Source organism: Dromaius novaehollandiae, chromosome 3 (genome assembly GCF_036370855.1).
Source record: "Dromaius novaehollandiae isolate bDroNov1 chromosome 3, bDroNov1.hap1, whole genome shotgun sequence".
In the NCBI taxonomy this organism is placed as follows: domain Eukaryota; kingdom Metazoa; phylum Chordata; class Aves; order Casuariiformes; family Dromaiidae; genus Dromaius; species Dromaius novaehollandiae.
The window spans coordinates 131,481,696-131,504,432 of record NC_088100.1 but is presented as its reverse complement, the minus strand read 5'-3'; the positions used below and the strand labels follow the sequence as shown (position 1 = coordinate 131,504,432).

Genomic DNA, 22,737 nt, shown 5'->3' with positions numbered 1-22,737 from the left:
ATCTTTTCAGTGCTTGGGCCTCCACAGCCCTTTGAAAACAAAAATCTTTCTTACAACTCCCTGTTCTTCTTGTTCATACTCTCTCCTCAGTTTCCTCCGCTCTATTTCATGCCCAAAAGCGGCAACAGAACAGAGAGCAACTGGCAGACAAAGAATCAGTCAACAAGGCTGCTTAGTCTACTGAGAGCTCTCAGTGATACCTTCTTTTTATTCTGTACTTCTCTGTAAACAGGTGCACTTCACCTCAAGAGTTTTACTTCAGTAAGTAGTATGGGATTTGGAAAGATTTGAAAATAAGCTTACATAGTTGGTGTATCCTATCAGTAACGCTGATAACTGCATGCCTTCCTTGGCTGGCAGACTAAACCTTGAGTAAAGTCATACACTACATTAGACTAACAATCAAGAGAAAAACAGATAGGATTCATCTTTTATTATTGTTATTCAGCATGAATCCTGAAATGTAACAAAAGCTGAAAAAAAAGCTCAGGCTTTGGATAATTTGTTAAAAGAGTAAAATGTCTTACTCTTGACCCTAACACAGGACTGACTATACTAACTGAGGCTGACTTACAGACCTGTAACCAGTCCTTCAGATGTCAGTTCAGGATTACATATTATCTCTATTATTTCAGACCAAATCTCCTAATTTGTATCATGGATACTAGGGTACACCACTACGGTCCTGTGAGGAGGATGGTACAGGTCAGTTTAATAAAATCTTTGCAGAAGAAAATAAAAATGTTTTTGAACTGTGAAATATTGCAAAGAATTTACAACTGTTGGTATACTTATGTGATTAGTGGGTAACAGATTTTGAAAAATTAAAATTAATAAAGGTTTCACCCTGCCTAAAAGTCAAGAACATTAGTCAGTGAATTCAAGTGGTAAAACTCTACCACAGTAGCAAAAACAATGTGAGAAGGAAGCACATCAGCATTTAGTCCATACAGGATAATGAATGTAGCTTCTGCTTTAGTGAAATAGGTATGCTTACAGGCATCAACAAATAGGCAATACATTTTACCTTATACAGATCATCACTTGCAAATTTTGAAGGCTCATCTGACTTTCAAACGCTGTATCAAGAGTGTGTACAAAATGAGTACAGACATGAATCCTTTATCTGGATTGTACATAGCTGAAATTAAGATATTAAACTCAAGATTCAGTTAAATGTGGAAATTGTCTCCTACAATGCAAAGTATTAATGACTGGCTGAACTTTTTTTAAAAAGGATTGCACTGTGTCTGCACTGACCTGCACTGACAAATACCAGTAGAGGTATTTCATTTTCAAGATAAAAGACAGCAACCCTGAATTACTAGCAGGCCAGTCCTACAACCATTATTCACTGGAACCACTCAGCATGATGAAAGGGTGCTGAGTTAGATCTAAATAACACTGTACGATGACTGAAAAATTTAAAAGAAAAAGCCCAGAAAAGCAAAGGTAATGAGATGCATGGCACACATTACTGAAATGTGGTAGAAAAGCATGATTCAAGACTAAAATAGCTTCAGCTGAAATTAATTTTTCTTTTTTGTTTGTTTATAAGATGCATAGTGTTAAATTCAAAATTCTGTATTTAGATGCCTAAATAATTAGACTGATTTCCAGGTATACCAAGCAGTTTTCCCCAGACCTCAAAGACTGCTTGCACTGCTTACCACTGAGGGTGAGGAATGACCTATCTGGCCTAGAAGTCACCCGTGGATTTTTTGTAAGGAGTATTCTTTCACGGCCGGTGGGCTTGTTGCACTAATTCATCAATGGATTCCCTTTCCTGAGAGCAAACACAGTACGGAAATGGCATCAGCGATGCAGCTCTAGTTTCTCCCTAAAAGCAAACAAAAGGAGAAAGAACAGATATATAATTTCAGGAGCTATAAATTCATCACTAAGAAATTAGAAGACTATTTACATTCTTTTGGCTACTGTGATGAAAAATAATTAGAAAGAATGTTATTCAACATAGCATACTGAAATTATTTGCTCCTGTTATCTTAAGAAAAAGAAGCTATTTAAAGATCAAGTAAATCACAGTTAAATGCAATCAATCCCTACACACTGCATGTGTTGCCTATGTTCTTAACTAATGAGAATCCTTTTGTACTGTGGAAAAAGGTCACATTTTGAAAACACTAGATCAACTGTCCAGATTCAGCTGTTATCCAACACAATACTGCTGCATGTAACATTCATTCCACAGCTGAGGTTTTATGCCCAAATATACAATCCCCTAAAATACACGGTTCAAAAAACACACTAATACCACATCTAAATCAAGAGCGCTCTAAGTGGGATGGGGCAGAAAGCCATAAAGGCTTATTATGTGAGATAGCAGTTGAGGGAAAAAATAATCAGGACAACTACATTCACTTTGCTATTTGGTATCCACTGGAGATCCTCACAGAAGAGATATAACAAACATGGGAACAAGGGTGACAGCTTCCTCCAAGATGATTTTTCGTTGCTTTTGGTTCTAATACTTTAGTACAGAAACAGCAATAGACTACTTCCTCAACACCTAATTAACATTATCAGAGACCCCAGCCTCCCCCATTAATTCAAAATATCCCACCTGATCTTTTCTAGTGTATGTCCAGGTATAGTTTAACAGTTGTTAAATGGACTGATTCCCCCAATCAGACAGAACAGCTGTTTTAAGAGGGTCCCAGTCCTACAAAACTGAGAACATAGCTCTCTCCCAACTCCTACCTTGTGTAGTCACCCAAAATCATGCAAACTATTGTTCCACCCTATTAGAGTGGTTACATTTTATGCTCCATGTCATAAAGCTACAAGATTATTGCGGCCTGCCCAAAATTAAGAGGGCAAGGAATGGAATGTACATTGGAATGTACATTGCAATTAGGGGGGCAGAGAAAGGTAAAGACCTCTGTAAGTGCTTTCTATTCATGGATATGACAAAACCTGTTAGAAATCCTTCTTATAAAAACTGAAAGTGATGCTGCTTCCTTTCCTCTTGGTGGGCAGTCACTGTAAATGATAAAAAGAGCTATATAAAATGAACTGCAGACCTGGTTGTAGTTCAGTTACAGTTTTCTCTTTCAATCCAGAGAAATTCACTGAACTGAGGCAGAAGTGACTCATTTTTCTCAGTAACATTGCTCCAAAGCAATTGACAGCAGAGAAACAAGATACTGCCCTACGATAGCAAGACAGAAGAGAGTGTTCCAAGAAAGTTCCAGCTATACCTTTATATTCATTGCAATTATGCCAAGTTTAAACATATTTTCTTTTCCTACTCGTTGGACTATATCCCAAAGGACAGTCTGGCATGCATCCATGGGAGACAGACCCTGAAACAAATATATGGAATACATGTAGTTTACCTAATGAGAAATGTCTACAGAATGTTTATATCAAGGTTGATTTTGATTTCCACTACTTGCTTAATAACTAACACTGATAAAAGGGAATGACAGGGTAAATATGCTGCACTTTGCCCATCACTGTATCTAGACACGTATGAAAAATCACCCAGTACTTTAGACTCCTTCCCACAGTCAAGCCAAAAGCTAGGTGTTCAAGGCAGTGTTTAACTGTTTGGAATGATCCTTTCCATTTATAATGAGATTCCTACTGGCCTCTCCATCCATTTCAGTTAGGCTCCACCCTTATAAAGCCCATTTGTCAACAGTGTTCTTCACAATTCATTTGGATTTTTAGTTAGTCTGTTTTATAAGCTTAATTATTTTAGCTAAGTTTTTTTTAAGGAAAGGGTGTTGTTGGTATGAAAATGGAGACTGAACCAATATTATGACCATTATCTTTCATGTTCAGTGAAAGAGTATTCTTTCAGATGTGTCAGATTGTGACTGACACAATCTATTCATATCTATCGACACAATCACAACCAGTTCAGATAAGGACATTCCCTTTCATTATAGCAGCACTGGTATAGACACTGTAATTGCTTACAGAAATGTTAGTTTAGCAGGAATTTGCCATCTAAAGCAAGCAAAAGTTCTTGTATACAAAACCCAGGAACTATAATGGTTCTGTTTCACTTTTGTTTCCTACTGATAATACCACAGCTTTGACACTGGCATCTGAAAAGGCTCCATCTTATTTCTGTATAGAAGTCTCAGTAAAGAAGCTTGCAAAATAGGTCCCCCAGGAATTTATTCTGCTTAAGAAAGGGTAAGGAAAATGGTATATATATGGGCTATCTGTTTAGCTAGATCTGCGCAAATTAGCAATTTAAATAGTAGAGATTAAAAAACTGTGGCTGTTCAACTCTGAAGCAAATCTTTACAGCATATCATAAGAAAAGTGGTCAAATGAAAAGGAGACATTTGAAGTTGGACTTTTGAGCAAGTATAAACGAGATGTGTGAAGTGGGGAATAAGGATAGGCAGGGAACCTCCAAATTTTACAGGGCTAGTCAGGATCTTTGGGGGGACTGCAAGCTGCTTCCCTTGGAAGTTAGATCCTGAAAAATGTTGGTGTGAAATGATCATGTTCCTTCCACAGGCCAGAAAAGCAGAGAGCAAGTTGCACTCTTCAGAAGGTATTGAAGCTACTGCTCTGGAGCGTGTGCAGAAAGAGTTCGACTTACTCTCAGTTCCCTGGAGGGGCTGCAGTTACCTGCTGCCTTTCCATCACTGAACAATGAGAGCTCATGCTAAATAAACCTTAACTCATCTGGTTCAGGTCTGAGATAAATGGCCTACTGCATGTATACAGCCACTCGTCTATCAATCTGTATTGATGACTGGGGGGAGAGGAGTGAAAAGAAGAACTTTCAGTGGTTTGATTTGATTTAATACGTGTAAAAAAAAAAACACCTTTTTTCTACAAAATGCTGATATACAACATGATGCCAATGGATTGTTAATTACTGCATGTAAGAGAAATTTTTGATTCACACTATGCTGGCAATTTATGCTGCATACATAAAATAATAAAAAAATGCTTCCTTTTACTGATTTTTACACAGAATATTACCATATTCTGGTAGAACAAAGTACATCTGAGAAACTAGCTCACAGTGTGTGATGGCTAGTATCTCTGCCAATATTAGCTTTATGGACCAAGTAATAGTATTATGCTAATAACAGCTGATTGCTATTTGTGTACCAGACTGTTCCAATACCATGGTGATGAGCATGCTGTCGGTGTCTGGAACAGATGGACAGAACATAGAGATATTTACCTTGATTTTAAGACAAATAGGATTACCTGTTTCACTAGCAAGTCCACATGAAAGCACGGACAGAAACACATGATCCTTCCTACCTTGATCTCCAGTAGCTGACTGGAAGAAGATGACAGTGCACATTGTAAAAACACACATTGTATACAATAAACAATTCACCCTAGCTTTCATGGAGGGCGACAGCTTTGAATCACTTGTAAAGCCAATGCAGCTGTTTCATGCTGTTAAGAAGCGAAACAAAACTTGTCATCTCTTCTCCCCTTCAGTCAGCAACATAGCTCCTTTGCAGTTCTCTGCAAAGCTGATGCTTCAGGCACAGGAGATGAGGCAACCGGCTGTGTGCTGCTCAATTCCAGGGATTCCTGACCTGCTGACTTACGGACCCCTTATAAAGAAGAAGGTGTGACAGCTTTCCACCATCTCTGGAGAAGAGAACTGGAAGAACAATGAGCTCCCCTTCAGCTCATCTTTTTCATTTGACAGTGAAATAGACAGAAAAGTACATTTAAATCCCACTATGTTGATTTTTAACCCCTACCACAGAGGTCTAGATAGCAACTTTATGCTCTCTTCCTTCAGAGAAATGAGGAAGAAACACAAGCCCTGAGGCAACAGAAAAGGGAAATATTTTCACTGTTGGTTGTGCAGCTTTGTTTAGAATTAAGCCCATGATACTGGAAAAAAAGATCTCAGGGCAATATAACATAATATAATAAACATTACAAGATATGATGCCATATACTACAGACAAACTGGTTTTCAATGACTGAAAAAGCAGTTATGCAGCAGGGAAGAGAGCTCTGACACAGGGCACTGGGACCATAACAACAACAATTCCTTTCCTATCTCAGCGAAAAGCCAAAAGAGGAAACTGGAATGTATTGCTTTCATATAAGAGCTGCCAATTTCCCACTGGTATCAGAAGCAAGTCATGTTTGGAAAGGAAGTGACCTATTGCTGCATGGCAAAGCTAGCAGGTGCAGATGGCATGTGAACAACTTTCCCAGTCACTGATCTGCCAAGGTCACCAAACAGAAAGCACAAATGGTTTTAAGGACAATCATTCAGTTCCTGCCAGGTCAATTACAGATTCGGAAAGCACTTCATTCCATTTGGCATCTGAAAAGCTTTGAAATAAGGCCGCTTAGGTGAGGTGTCAAATCACTGCAGCAATATATTCCCCCCTCCAAACACAGGCAAACAAAATTCCATAAACTCAGATAGGTGAACAAACACTAGCATACGCTGAAGCACCACAATCATTCAGATGCACACACTGGCAGTGCCTTGTCTTTAATTTAATCATCCCTTAATGCAGCCACAAATTCTGTTCACAAGTGTCTGCTTCTCCTGCAGCACCGTCTGGCCTGCAGACAGCTTCTCAACGTCAGACTGCAGCACAGAGGTGTGTGAACAGAGGTGCCAAGCGTCCCCGCCAACACCGCGAAACCCAGCACGCGCTGTCTCACCGTGGACTGGTGTAAAGTGCATCTCAGGATGATACCAGCAAGTCATGCAAAGTGCTGAAGGTGTTTTTAGAGAAGGAGATTTAGGATGCGGCCTCTGATGAACCTGTCAAGCAAAGTCAGCGTCTGGCTATGGATGTTAACCACAGGGTGTATGCAGCCGGGGCCGAATCCTCAGAACAAAAATGAGAAGACTTTCTGCTGTGCTTTCAACTTTCCATTCCCTTAGCCTGGGAAGTAACACCCATCTACACCTACACCTGTCTAAGGCTTCATGTTATACCACTACAAACAAGAAGAGATTTTGTATAGGTCCCCATTCACATCTGAAATACACAGGCTTGAGAAGACAACAGGAAATAGCAAGGGGAAGAAGATTTCCAAGAAACACAGAGCCACATCAGCACTTTGCTCTTAGTGGGTAGATTAAAAACAGGTTAAAAGAAATCTTCTCTGCCTCTCTGTGGAGCAGGCTGAAATATGGTAGAATGACTTCCATTTCTGCAGAACTTTGCATTTGCAAATACTGACTATATTTTCATTTGTTTTCAGTGAGAAAAGTAAGTTGGATTCTTAGACTAGAATTTATTTAAAAACACTGCAATGATAGCTGCATATAAGAGACAGCAACCCTTCCTCCTTCTGAGGCTTTATTTCCTCTATCCTGAAATGGGTATTATGGAATGAATCATTTTCTGGAGTGCCTATTTCTCTTTGTTGAATACTGACCATTTGCAAGACAAGATGGTTGAAATTTAGAGTGTCATTCGTTTTACTTTGTCAATTACTTCTGAGTTCTCCAGAAAGAAGCACGTAGCTGTGTACAATACCATCATAGGACTCTACTGTCTCAATAGTTTGGTCTGTTCATTTTAGCCTGGGTTCTAGAAGTTAAACTATGTGCTTTCTGTTAAGCTTTGTTAATATCCCCATATGTAGCAAAAATGCTGCTAAATTTTCACCATAAATTGGTCCAGAATGATGAAGTCGTATTTCAAGCATGAGACCAGAGAGTGACACAAGGCACACAAGGCATTGCCAAATTCAAGGAGAAAATATATGGGGTGGAGGAAAGAAAAGAAATAAAATGAAAAATCATCCTGTTCTTGAACTGTAACTTCCAGTTTTTCTTAGATATTCACTAATGAAATCAGTGATTAACATTAACAAAATTTTATTTTTTAAGCTGACAATATGCTTAAGTATTTTTGAAAGATGCATTGCTTTTTTTTCCACCAACCTTATTCCTACACTGATCCGACTGTATTTTGAATATATAGGGTAATAAATAAACCCTTCTGTTTGTTCTCTTCTTCCTTCATAATAACCAGCTGAGGTCTACATCAACACAGAACAGACTTACCCAAAACAACTGCTGCATCCACGTAACAGCAGTATAGTGGGTCAGACCAAAGGCCCACCTAGCTCAGTATCCCATCCCTCACTGTATATTTTGTTATGAGGTTGAAAAGGTCACAGGGACAAGGCACTCAGAAATAAGATTTGCTAGATACCGCTTTGCCACTACAAAGCACCCTGTGGTGATATTCAAGGCATACTGAGCTGGCTATCCCCTGCTTGGCTTGCTGTCGTTGTGTAAAGCTTATTTCTTAGAGGAACACTGAGTGTTCCTCTCAAACATGATCTGAGATGCTGTGACTTACACTGAGCATGCTAAGAGGACAACTAGGACTGCTATGGATATGGTCCATGCTCTGGGGTGCCAGGGTCACACACTATATGGCTTTCTGTGACCCAGACGACCTTTCTAAGACTTAGTGCCAAGGGAAGACTATAAGGTTAGGGTAAACACAGCAGAAACACTCTTCCAGTCTCCAGCTTCCATAATCATATCTCTCTCCTTCAAACATGAATGCATATGTCTGTTGCCAAGGCCACACAGAAAATCTTTTTCCACTCACAAATCATAATGACGGCCACTCTGTTCACTCACTAGGCTAAGCACAGACAGCACCCCAAGCTCTGCTCATCTAGATCCACCTGGTACATAAAGTGTTAATAGAAACAAAAAGAGGGCACTTATCCTTCAGAGTATCTAAAGGCAGCTTCAAATTATATTCCCTTGTCTTCTCGTGTTTGCTTTTATATATAAGAAATCCAGGTCCTTACTAAAAGAATATTATACACTAGTGGAATTAAAACATCAAAACATAACAGTTGAGTTTTCGAGTAAGGAATAATGTGGAATAATCTCATTAGTGGTTAGCATTTGGGAATAATGATTTTTTTTTTTTTTTTTTAAGATTCAGTAATTCCACCCTTTTCAGCTCTGTTGTGCCAGGCAGCCATAGATGTTTTCTGAATATTTTTGTATAGGAGAAGCAGAAGTAGAGGCCAACACTTTCTACGCACACTTAACAATCATCCGGTCAGGCCTTTTTCATACATTGTCAAGAAACAAAGGAGAATAGGTATCTTTCTTTTAAATGCTTCTAAGGTCAAATGTAAGGATTTGCCATTGACAGTCTGTAACCAAAAGCAGTTCCTTTGAAGACGACTCCTATTTACTGCACACACCCAACAAACTCATAGATGATACGCAAGACTCAGTTCTAACTTGCTGACAGACATCATGTTAGATGCAGGAAAATGGTCCAAGAGCCTAAAGAACACCACAACTTTTCTTGTCCTGGAGCTGATTCTGATGTTAGCTAAGCTCATGTAAGCACAGATCTGAATGGTCAAACTACCTGAGCCTGTGCAAGTTTACGACAGTGAGAGCACTGCTCTGGCAGGAATCAGTTGAATACTCCAGTCACGCAACCTGTATCAGTGTTGTGAAAGAGTCATTTGGCAGGTTTGACACCACCCTGATTTCCTTAAAGAGGGGAGTCCTAACCTAGCTACGTCAGTATCGTTCAATATTATAAACTGCAACCGTTTGAAGTAGGACTGACACTCTGCAAGGTGACTGCTGGCAAGCAGGAACTGAACACAGAAGTCTACTATCTCCCAGAGCAATAAAAGCAATGATATAAAAAAGGTGAACAGGACCTAACTTCCTCAGATTTAATAAGACCTTATCCTTGGATAACAGCTGTGGTGGTAGACTGCATTAGTAGACATACTAGGTTCTCGTCTACATACGGTTTTTATACAGGCATTACTACCTTTCTAGAAGCATGATTTTAGAGTTCATTTAGCTGAAATCGCTATTATGTTACAGGCTCTAGTGGCTTGTACATTCTTACAGAGAATTTCATAGAGGCAAAGAAGTAATTTTATTGTACCTACCTACACAGATTCTCCTGTCCTGAAGATATTTTGCGTTTGGTGGAGAAAACTTTGGTAATTAGATAAGTATATAGATACAGCCTTTTTGTTTTGTGCAGGCAAGACATATGTATCTTTTTACATACAATGACATGATCTACGTGAAGCCTACATTTTATCTTACAAAGGCCAATTCACAGTACACATTCCTTTGTATACATTAAATTTTTTGCTCATGTTAGCAAATATGAACTAGCATATTCAAAACCATCCTTGGAGCTAAACAAATTTTTCTGAGACAGAGAGGAAAAACATGCAGCTGTTTATTCTGAACAGCTCTTCTGATAGTCTCTCATTTTCCATTTAAGCATTTTTTCCTTTCCTGGGACAAAAGAGTAGCCTGCCACTACTCCATGCTTCAGCTACTGGTTCTCAAACAGTCAAAGAAGGGTTATTTTTCAAGTCAGCCAAAGCATTAGCAAAACAATAGAGCTCTGGCCTAATTGGAGGAAGATGTGATAAAAACGTTGATAAAAACTACAGAAAATTGTTATGGTTCACAAAGGGTACCTATTAAAATTGATCTAGGTACATGCTTAGATAGATTGTTTTATGCATCAGTTACTGGATTTTGTTTTCCCATACATACCAGCTGTAGCTCCCACCCAGAAAAATGAGTATATATTACCTTGGAATGACTAACAGGTTAAGCAAAATGAATTATATCAGTAACAACAACCAAAAAGTTAAAAAAATGTAATTATATATAGGTTTAGACCAACATCTGGAATTCTAACTGTACATATTTTCACCTAATAAATAACAAAGTTCAAAAAAACCCTAACAAATCCCTCACAAAAGTACAGCGTTGTAGACTAGTACCCCAGCTCTCTACAAAACAGCTTCAGGGGCCACAAAGTGAAAGCGCACTGCAGTGCTGCTTCTGTTCACCCTTTCTGTGCCAACAAGAACAAGTCAAATTTGAGATGACCTTGTCGGTGCGGGTAATCACCATGCTTGGGGGAAGTGCCTTCTCTAACTGTTCCGATTTCCTAAGAGAAAAAGACCTGTCATCATATTTTGTGTATGAGTGCCTATTCCACTGTCTTCATTTCTTCCTCAAATAGCTTCTGAACCCAGTGCCTGTTTTCAACTAAATTTGAAAGAGAAACAGAGGTTTCAAGAAGTACAGTTGTTAAAAGTTTAGTGCACAGCGAGGAAGGAGAGATCCAAATGGTGTGTCCAGCCACGGGAAAGGAGGTAGCAAAAGCCCTGTTCTTATCAGACATGAGACAATCCATCTAGGACAGACACAAAGACCAGGGGAAAAACTTAGATCAGAGCTTGTCCCTGACTAGCCATGAAAGAATCCACTATGAGACACAAATCCATTGGAAACCAGGCTTGTGATTCCACTGCTCATGGACCAACTTGGTCACTTCTCTTAGATTTTTCTACCATTCAAAGAACTAGCATTTCCTAAACATCTGCTCCTGCCATTCACAGCCTGAGGTTATCCCTTATACTCGAACTGCCCATTCCTCTTAAAAACTGTCATATATATTTAATGAGGACTTTTTTCCACCCTCAGAATAGATCTTCATGCCCCAAACTCTTAAATACTTCTTCAAATACACTTTTTTCATCTACCTGGAACTTTCCTCAGTGTAAGTTTAGATGGTTCACTGGTGTAAGTTGTAGAAGTGTAATGATCTCTCTTTTTTTTTTTTCTGTTTATTGAGCTGGGATATTCAGGCCTTTTTTGTGGAGGCAGAAGTCTTGCCTGCTGCTGCCATATGCTTGTGCATTATCAGCAAGCTTTCGTGTCGCATACAGATGTCTTCCTCTAAATCTGGCAGTGCCAGTGGAGAGGATTAACGATGCCAGAAGTTCCTCACCACTCCTCAGATGTGCTAACAGAAGAGTTTATGGGAGCAGTGCTAAATCAGGTGAGGCAAAGTCAGCTGGCGTATCTCAGATCAGGATTTTAAACTTCTTAAAATAATCTGGCTAATTTTGCTTAACGTGAATTAGGGAGAATTCGCAAAACCTGCTGCGCTGACAGGTCAGTAGGTAGATACCAGAAGGACCCACGTAGCTGTGGATGGGAAATCTCTTTCCTCTACGCATCTGGATCTGCAATAAAACTTCTGCCCGTGTTCCAAATTTGGTAAGACTGCAACTACTGTTATCCTAAGAAAATCAAGAAATGAAAGAAATTGAGTCTTTCAGACTCCAAAACCACCTAGCTAAAAGAGGAAACCCTATTTCTTCAGCATTACACACATTACAAGGCCCAGGATTATTGCACTTTTTCACAGAGCAAATATTTTTGTCTCATTCTCTAGTCCCAGAAACATGACTTTGAATGAGTGAAAATTAAAAGGTTAGTTTAAACTTATATACAGAACAGTGGTTAGATTCAGTCTTTCAGCTAAGAGTGCTTACCAGTACTGAGGAGGTATAAGAGGCAAGTTTTGCATATTGTTTCACAGTTTCAGTGGTCTTACTTAAAAAACAAACACACACACATAAACAGGTGCTCATCTTGACCCCAAATAAATCTAAAATTGCTTTATATTGGTAACTGAAACTTAGCATGTATGTTCTAAATGAACAAATGCCACTTTCTATGCAGGAGCTCTGAAATTGTGTGTGCTTAATCCCTTTTCAGCATCAAGAACATCACATTCCTTGCCTTCAGAATGATAAAGGAATGTTTAAAGACTGAGTTACCTGAAATACCCTCACGACAACCGTATCCCAGTGCCACATCTACATATGAGAGGCACAGCATGGCCCCATATTCAGTACAAAGAAAAAGCATGTTTTTACATTGTGATAGCTATCATCTCACTGCAGAATTTCCATTAAGCCAAAGGACACGTAAGACCTACCTGTGCCATGTTTCAGCTAGTGTTGCCCACCCAAGTTAGAGTTATTTCCACACGAGTAAGTTGCGGCAACGCAACCAGTGAAGGCTGGCCTCTTGGCGTTTTGTGCCTCAGAGGGGAGCTTGAATGAATTTTCAGTTGTCTGGTAAGAAATGAGTTCACACAGCAAATTCTCCCTCAGCAGAAGGCAGTACTAGGATCTCTCTCCCCCTCCCAGCAACCCATTTTCATAAAACTGACAGGAAGCTGGAAGGCTGGAATCCTGTGTCTCTCTGCTGTGTTTAAATGAAATGGTCAAGGGGGTTCCACATTATTAGCACTGGATGTTGGGATAGACAGAGTATGATCACATAAGCCTTATTTCTTTAGGGAATCAGGCTCAAGGAACCACTCTTTATGCACTAAAAAGACAGCTATTAATTCACTGACTTATCTCCTACAGATGAAGGAGGTGAATAAACAAAGCAAGCAAGTGATGATCTTAACTGAGGAATAAATTACTCTTTGGTAGTCAGATGGGAGAAAAGCCTCTGAGGAAATTTAATCACCACACCCTGTTAGTTATTAAAGGACTGTATGGAAGCCATGGCTGGGCGACTGCTTATGCAAACTTAACACATATTTGTTTAATGAAAAGACTAAACAACAGTTTTCATGACAATGTCTGCTAACAGGACTTGAGTATTACACATAGCTTGATCTTGCATTCAGATCCATCCATGTAGACTATTGTGTCTACGTGGAGCAGGCAGATTTGTGCATGCACAGTTTAACTAAAGGATTCCAGCCACAGGGGGAAAGAAAAAGGCAATATTTTATGTCTACAGGCTCAGACAAAAAACATGGGAAATTAGTTCTGTTATGGATTGAGGCTTACTCACGTAGTCTACACACATGTATATTTTCTGAGTAAAGCAGAGCTGCAACTGATTCTATTCAAAGGATTTGCTGCTTTGTAAACTTTTAAAGCAAGGCTTTTCACATGCATCAGTACTGCTCATACTTTCTTGGCCACAATTAACCCTTTCAGCTGGGCTACAGAGCCTGAATAATCCATGACAGGATTCACATATTAACAATTTGTACGAAAGACAGTATTGTAAATGCCTATTCTTAGGCCCCTCAAAAAAATAACAAAGGAAATAAAAATTAATGCAACTTAAACACCGTGCCCCCCAAAAAACTGACTTGGTCCTTCCTCCCCACGCCAGCTTCTGAGCCTTTATGTCACATTCAAAATTGTGTTACAAAAATTTTTCCCACAACCACAAGGGCTAGAAACAAAATGAAAAATTTTTAAGTTGAAATTTGGACCAAAAGACATATTTTTAAGATCTGAGGCTCTAGGGAAAATCAATCAACAAATATACAAAATTTATAAAAACAAGTTAAAAGCAACATTTCTGCAGTGAATACCCACTGGAAATAAGCAATGCTAGAGAACTCCCCTGGCTACATTTTGATCATCATTCAAAAAGATTAAAAGTGGGATGTTGCATGTAACTACTGTGATTCATTTAATCTTTTTTTGTCCTTTTCCAACTAAGCATTTTCATAGGGAAAAACCAATGATGTCATCAAGTTCCCCTCTCTGCTGAGGCAGGGTAAGTGCAAGGTTCTGCACTGTTGTGTCGATTAGAAAATTTCAGCCAGTGACATTTTTAACAATGGTAGGTTCTCTTGCCTTTACTTTGTGGTAGTTCATTAGGGAGATACAAGTACCTTATAATCTGCATATAGACCATAGCCAGGCAATGGATAATCATCTGCCCTTCCAGAAGTTGATATACATATTAAAATAAAACAGTACAGTATTTTATTGGAGATTATTCTTGTTTGCAACTTGATTTTCCCTTGTAAGAAGAAACAAACCCAGAAGAGAATGGGACAGAGTAAATTCTGCCTCTCCATTATGCTGCAGTCTTTCCCTCTACAGATACTAGTATAAATATTTCAAAATCTAAGAAAACTCACATAGCCCCACATTGCAACTGTGAAACAATTCTGTTACATTTTGCTAAGTGTCAGCCGAAAAGGACAAAGCAAGCTGCTGCCACCTTTAATAACTAAGCTGCTGGTCATTTCAGTGTTTAAGAACAAGGGCTCAGATACTGAGTTATCTGTGCCTAGCTCCTATTTCAACCAGGAGCTGCGCTTAATAAGAGCAGAGAGTTGCTACTCAAGGCTGCCACCTCCTGTCCTAAACCCCTGGTCATTCACTGGCTAATCAGCAATCTCATTAGAGTGCTTCACCTAATATACTCCCTTTGCTTGTAAAGTCAATTGCACATAGAAAGGATGTTTCTTCAAAAATAGTTAGACACAAATATTTACACTAGCCACAAGAAGTAAGAAGATAGGATGTAGATCAACTGTGCAATATGTTTGATCCATCTTACCAACAGCTGTGTTTCCATGGCTATCTAAAGCACTTACACCTAATGAAAATCCAAAAAAGAGATGATTAATTTTTCAAGCAGCACTATGCCGCATTCCACTATGCTGTGTTTCAGCAGACAGACCTATTTTATTATGCGTGTTAAGCAATCCCCAGATAAAAATACATTAGTAACATCTGAAACGTGTTACTGTATTTATAAATGTTGATTAATCGGAGAAAGATTAAAGGGAGAAAGGTTGCATTTTTTCCCTATGATTAATACTAACTTTAAGTACAAGTGGTATCAAAACTCCCAAAATTAAGAAATTAGAGGACAGCCTTATGCTTTGCTCACTTCAGACGTCTGACAGTTCTTTGCATATAATCTATTAGGCTGCAGCCTTGCAACCTTTTATTCACATGTGAGACTTTCATTTTATGAGGCTGGCTACTCGAATCAAAGTAAACACACACTATTGTGTTATTATCTAATTTGAGAGCTCAATTTCCTCCTTCTAAGGAAGCATAAAAATCATCATACAAAAGTATCTGACTAGTGTAGCAAGAGAATACTTGAAACTACTACAGAAAAACTTCCTTAGTGCGCTACATCTGTTGTCCAACTTGAAACAAAATGATAGAACGGCAGTGCAAATCAAATCGATATATCTGCATATTTTAGATCCCCACATTTTCATATCTGTTAAAGTGTCTAAATATAAACACTGCAATTTACTTGATTTCTGTTATTCCTTCATGGTGGGCACTGTAACTGAAAGGAAGTCCAAAAGTGCTAAAGAAGGAGGAAAGGATGTTTTCCCACTGCTGTGCATACCCAACCTCCGCCTGACTTTTACAAAAATTTTACTTTTTTAGATCATGATAATTTTTAAAATGGGAGGTTGCTCTGCGTAAACCAGTAGAAGTAGCCTTGTCTCATTTTGTCTTCTGTGCATTTTATTCAAAACCAAATCATTACTCTCTCTAAATTAAATAATTAATCCCTTTTCATGTTAACAGCCACCATATCATGTATTCAAGAATCTCAATATCTCTACTTGCCTACCGCATGTGTCAGGAAGACTATACTTTTTCATTTGTGAGGTGTAATAGGCAACTATGAGCAACATAGCATGCGCTGCCAGACAATAATTCTCTTAAAAATAAACATACAAGCCAGGACTGAATCTCTCCAGTATTCTTGCACATGACCTATTTACTAGGCACCTGGCCGTCCGCCCACACCCTACTTCCATGACGCAAAGCATCCTTAAATCTATGGTCATACCTCATCTTGCTTTAGTGACTGCAAGTCTCTGCTTTCAAGTTCCTAGTATGTATAGATGCCTTTTTTCCTCAAATGAATTACAGTAATAGACAAACTTCAAAGCTAACTTTGATTTACTCTCCCTTGCCATCAACCTCACGTGCAGCCAGACTCCATACAGTGCTGCCTACATGTTCTCATTTGGTGGTCCCACACGGTCCCACTGTCAGGGGCTCACTCCATTTGCGGTTGGAAGGATTTTCCCTGATCACCTTTACCTCAAATTTATACTGGAATTTGAATCACTTATATCTGTGAAACACTGCAGGATTTCATCTTAATAAAATCTATACATAACAGCAGTTAAATACATAATAATTGATATATATCAACCTATCATAATGCACTTGCCGACGATAACTTCTGATCATAAATTCAATATCCCTATTGTCACATATATATGTACACAAATGGGAGCTAGCTTGATTACCAATGACTTCATTTAATCCAGGTCATATTTTACCACACAGTCCTTACTATAACTTAATACAGACTAGTCAAATAATACACACAAATTGCTGTTACCTGAGGTGTCATGTCCTCTGGAATTTTTCTGCTTTTCTAAGTATTCTTATTAAAGAGAGCAAAATAAGGGATACTCTTAAAATCCAATAGCATGTAATGATATTTTTCTTCTAAACAACAGCATTCATAGTCATGCTTTTACAGAGACCAAGCATATACTCACATAAAAGCATTATGTAAAAGCTGAAATTGAAAATAGCCACATGCATAAAAATGAAGAAGAATGGTTAAAAAAAAAAGCAATTTGTTAAAAGTGACATTTATTCATATGGGGCTGAACTTCACAGCAATGAAGTGTGAACCGATTTGGAATCTCTTTAGTCTTTGAAAATTTGAGGTGAAAATAGACTCCAGCTATCAGAATTCTACCATCAGCAAATCATGTCAAACTCTTATTTTGTATATGCTGTGGATGAGTTTCGAAAACTACATTTATTTTTGAAAAAGTCCGTATTCAAGTTTCAAGTATTAAAAAAACAGTACTGTGCTTAATGCACAGGACTGGGCATCAGATGATTTAGATTCTAGTCTTACTCTGTCTCAGACTTCCTCTGTGAGAGGACTTACAATTACATTTTCAGAGCTGGCATCTAATTTTTGATATCCCAGTTTTGCCTGCCAGACTTTAATATCTAGAACCCAGTTTTCAGAAACTGGTCTCACTGGCTTCAGCTAGAATGGAAAGAACTTCAAACCTCTGCAAATCAGATTCCTGAAAGTCTATATTTCCACTGGTTGTCATTTATATGTCTGCAAAATGTGCATAAAATGTTACCACTGATGTAAGTGGAGAATTCAGATTTATTAATAGTTTACATCCACGACACATGCCTAAGCAATACAAAACATTTCAGGCAATGGAGAATAGAGTCCTAGAGCATCCTGACACCTTCAGTGAGTGAGTCTTTACGCCCAAGGCATTTAATTTGCACATTTCAGGGCTTCAATTAAGGTCATCAGAAATTAAAGTGCTTCAAATAAGATGACATAGTTGAAAAGGCAGGTTTTCTTTGCATTATTATAGATCCATAAACTGTTCGGGTCCCTAACTTCCAGTGAAATCAATGGAAGTACATGCCCTGCAGGGATCTAGGCCTTTGTGACAAAGCATCATCACACATACAGTGATCAAAATTCATCATGATTTGCCTTGTCTGAATTCTATAATATAATTTCACTGTTTGTGACTGTGCTTTAAAAATTTTGAATAACAGATGCCAAATATACTAGTGATGCTACACTGGGTGCCTGTTTGAATCAAATTTGAAAAATAAAGTGACCTTTACACTATGTTCTTCTGTTTATCTGGAAACAAATAAACAAAATTAGTTGAGCATACTTTCCAACTCTACGACACTAAAGAGGAAAAGAGTTTTCTCCATCTTGTGAAGAAATGTTATTGGAAAATCCCCAACAGTAAAAATCTGTTCTCAACATATTTTAATTATTTATCCAAATACCTCACTGAAGAATCCTAGTGTAATCTACACTGCATCTGTGATCTGCATGAAGATGTTTTGCAGTCATGCCACTGTGTTTTCAACTCACATGACCCAGACGGGTGGTGCTAAACAGGGAGGAGAATCCAGCCCCTTTTGTCCTTCAGAGAAATCCTGGCCTGCTGAGCGCCGTCATTCAATGCAGAGACACATGAGCTGTCTTCTGTTAGCAGGAAAATTCTCTGACATAGGCTACCATAGCTACACTGCTTCTCGTGCCTGAGTGAGTTTGCATTTGATAACCAGGAAAGTTAGCTATGTAAGATTTGGTAAAGGTGTGAGTCCCTTAATGTTAATGAGGCGGTCATACTATGTTGGGGGGAAGGGGTGAATATGTCCTTTAAAACCAAGATCTATTTATAGGTATTCAGAATTCCTGAACATTTCTAACTTGTTATATACACTATTTCATAAATCCAACAAATGATACCAAGTGTTTAGTCAATTCTAAAGGATTCTTTCTGTGAATCAGAAAACATATTTTGCTAAAGTTAATTAAATCATTCTGAGACAAAGGCAAAATACCTCAATAGGAAACAAAACAAATTCCTGAAAAGAAGATGATTAATATTAATAGTACGGCAAGATGTGCTGTTAAACTTAAGGGGAGCTTCTTTCCTTTGCTCTGCCAGACCACCACAGAAACTGGCCTCAATTTCCCCAGCCAGCACAGAGCAGCTCCTACCCACCTGCACTGAGAGGGCTCAGGAAGCAGTAAGAGCAGGGCTAGAAACACACCATTTGCTGTGCTTTCAGACTCTCCAGGCTGCCTTGTGGTAGAATTAAGAACATTTCTAAGGCTGACCAGATGCGGAAGAGATGTCATCTGTTCCTCTTAGACCCTCCTTTCTCTGCTATACCGAGCAGACGTCTGGGACAGCTGTCCCAATAACTCATCCTTCCCTTTCTGTTCTGAGTAATTCCTGTCTCTGTTCGTATGGTTTCTCTATACCTGCACGTCAGGATAAGCACAGAGCACTTGATCAGCAAGTTCATAAAAATGTATTCCTCTCAGTACGGGATAGATGTAGTACTTTACCTGATAAGCTTCAGCACTCTGCTTACTCATCATGCTTTTATTATCTTCTATCATGAAGCCTTATTCTCTCGCAAAAGTCACAGCACCATCTCCTATTAGGAAACTGTGGATCGTTCTCTCCAGCACTTCAAGAACAACAGCAAGTGGATTTCCAGCACTTTCCGAGAGCAAAGTTTTCCATTTACACAATGTTGTGCAAAGGATATTTTTTAACTAACTGCAAAAAAACTAAATTATGACGCATATACATAAAATTGTTAATTCCAAAAATACAGAAAACATTTTTATTTATTATTTTCTTATATGCTTGCATATTTCTTTACAACCTTTTAAGCAGGCTGCACTAACTAGAATATACACAGAATGGAATAGGCAGGATATATACAAAGAAGGCAATTCAAATGTACACGGTATCCTACGTTTTTACCCATAAATTCACTGATTTTTAAGCCTTCCCCTCCAATATATCTTTGCATTATATGACTGACCTACAAAAGATATACCAATCCCTGTATCCTGGGTGTAATTTAACTAAACCTGCTACTATGATTCATGAATAAATATATTGTACTTTCAGCATGGTTCAAGCACTTCACAAATACTGACACATCACAGAATCTCCCTGGTTTTGTGCTGTTCTTTGATGCCCCCAACGTGGAGAACAGATCTCGTTCTCCACTGATACAAGAACGGATGCACTGGCATGGAGAGGACATTCTCCATTACCCTGCTTTAGCAAACGGCACTGACAAACACTGACCACACTACAACTTCTCTCCTTGCTATTAACAACATTTTTGCCAGGCTCTGCAACCTTCCTTAATACAGACTACTACTTTTTTTTTTTTTTTAACTTTTGAACATGAAGCAGTATCTTAGTTCAATTAAACCAGTAAAATAAGCTTTAAAATACAGTTAAGTTCAAACCACATTGTATTTCCTCTCCGGCATTGTATGTAACCTTTGACAAAACACTTAAAATCTTTTAAGGCTATCCAACAACTGAACAGCAATAGTTGGTAGCAAGTACAATGATGGACTTGATGACTATACTGTGCAGTACACAAGTTCCCCCTTAACAGGCCTATTTCCGTTACAGCACTTGCATCCCTTTGATGTGCAATCTTACATGCTATGCTAGACGCAGCAAACTAACAATTTATTTTGCAGTGATCAGCAGACTTCAATATCACTGATTCTTGAGTGGCTTTAATTACACTGTAATTTCTGACAGCACTTCTTAAACTAATCCTTTAAAACACAGATTTTTCTTTAATTAATAGTCAATATCCCCTTAGAAAAGATATCATGTAATAAAGTTATGGGGGATCTGTGTTATCATAATCAAATTAAAGTCATATTTATAATTAAAGCATATTTATAGGGACTGACTGAATATTTAATCGCAGAAAAGTTAGCTAATGCATTTTGGGGTTTTTTTCCTTTTCTTCAGGCTTCCCAAGTTAAAAACCTAGTTTGCCTCAGAACAGACTGCATTTTGCCATCATTCTACACGAGGAGGCATCACTGAAGCCTTCTGTCTGACAAAGCAACAGATGATTAGAATCCAAGCTGTAGCATTTCTCATTCACTGATCAGTCAAGTTCTTTATTAACGGGCATTTCTATGGTATGGCATGGTATCATACCAACCTTACTAAAACTGAGGCACAGGCAGGTTGGCAGGTTACGTGATCTGCCCAGAATTATACAGCAAGTCTAACCGCAGAGCAGTAAAGAGGGGCTAGTTTCCATGTCTGAGCCCTCTGTGCTGGGTTGAACAAGCTGAGTGATTTGAGCTATACAGATTAACTAACATTCTGGACCAAGAGTAGGCTTTTAAAGCAAGTGCTTTTTGTACCTGGCTTTAACCAACAATGTAAATCCTTCACTTTTATCAGCATCAAAACATCATGCACTAAAAAATACTTGAAATGAACATTAAACACACACGTATCAGAGTGCAGTTCATACCCAGGTAAGGCTGCTACTGCTCCAAAATGACAGGAAGTCCTTCCATTACAGCTGCATTGTGCTGGATTACTCCATGTCTGTTTGGATAGCTTCCTCATCCTACTAGATAATGCCATGTCTTCTCATCATTCTCAATATCTGGACATCATTAAAGTTAAAAAAGAAACAGTCAAATATTTTGCATATTCTGATTTTTTAAGAATTTCTTATTGTTCCCACTAGTCTATAAAATTCAAAGCAGAGAAAAAACACCACAACAGCCATTATTCATATGCAACCTGAACATAGAAATATACAAAAGAGCATTGTGCTTAGGTAGTTTCTGCTATGCCGAATTAAAAAAGCTGTTGTCCATATGGGACTGGCACAGATAGCGCCACAGAAGTAAAAAATCAGCGTACATCCCTGATTCCTCAAGTCTCATGGAAGTCTGGAATTTTGGGAAACACAAGAAAAACGTTAACTACCAGGCCATCAGAGGCAAACCGGGAGATCCCATTTACTCTTTTCTCTCTTCGGAGCCCCTGGAAGGACGCAAACTGCTTGCCGGGCAGAACGGGACGAAACGGCTGGGGAAGCGCATCCTATTTCCAGGCTCCTGTGGGCTAACGTAAACGTGGGGGAGGAAGAACTGTCTGAGAACGGCTGACTATGAAGTAACGCAGTACCAGCGAGGGGCAGCTCTGTAAAGCTAGCAGTTGTGTGGTTTTAACGTAGCTACGCAAAATGCGGCCTGGCTAGCAATAAATGGGGGAGGAGGACAAAAGCGTGCGGACGGCCGCGCAGAGCAGCAGCAGCAGCTCCCCGGTCGGGCCGGGCCTGCTCTCCTCAAGGCGGAGGTAGTTCGGTCCCACCTGGCTCCTCGCGCAGCGCGCCCGGGCGCTCGGGGGGCAGAGGAGACCGACCCGCCCCTCCGGGAGGGCAGAGACCGCCGAGCGCAGCCCCGAGCTCCCCGCCGCCATTCCGGGACGAGGCGGCGCCCGCGGGGCCGCTCGGTACCGCGCGGAGGGGAAGGGCCGTCCGGACGGGAGGAGAAGAGGGGCGTTATCGGGCTCCTATCCGAGGCGCGGCGGCGGCGAGGGGCTGCGGGGGACAGGCCGGCAGGGCCGCGCGCAACTGCCCCGGGGGCTGCGGGCCGCCGCCATGGCAACGCGGCGGGAGGGAAGGGGCGGGCGGCGGCGGCGCGGCGGCGGCGCTGATTGGGCGGGGCGG

The 22,737-nt window shown here is 39.5% G+C and overlaps 2 long non-coding RNA genes across 3 annotated transcripts; both read right to left on the bottom strand.

The window, feature by feature from the left end:
- Positions 1-190: 190 nt before the first annotated feature.
- Positions 191-19,546, bottom strand: LOC112989373 (uncharacterized). The gene is made up of 3 exons (XR_003260793.2): positions 5,212-19,546; positions 3,222-3,326; positions 191-1,840 (listed from the first exon to the last, which is right to left on the bottom strand). It is a non-coding gene; the product is annotated as an uncharacterized LOC112989373 (long non-coding RNA).
- Positions 19,547-19,822: 276 nt separating this feature from the next.
- Positions 19,823-22,720, bottom strand: LOC112989372 (uncharacterized). Of its 2 annotated transcripts, XR_003260792.2 has the most exons (3): positions 22,380-22,718; positions 21,993-22,123; positions 19,823-21,663 (listed from the first exon to the last, which is right to left on the bottom strand). It is a non-coding gene; the product is annotated as an uncharacterized LOC112989372 (long non-coding RNA). The 2 variants fall into 2 exon arrangements; XR_010388706.1 differs by having other exon boundaries at positions 21,993-22,720.
- Positions 22,721-22,737: the final 17 nt, after the last annotated feature.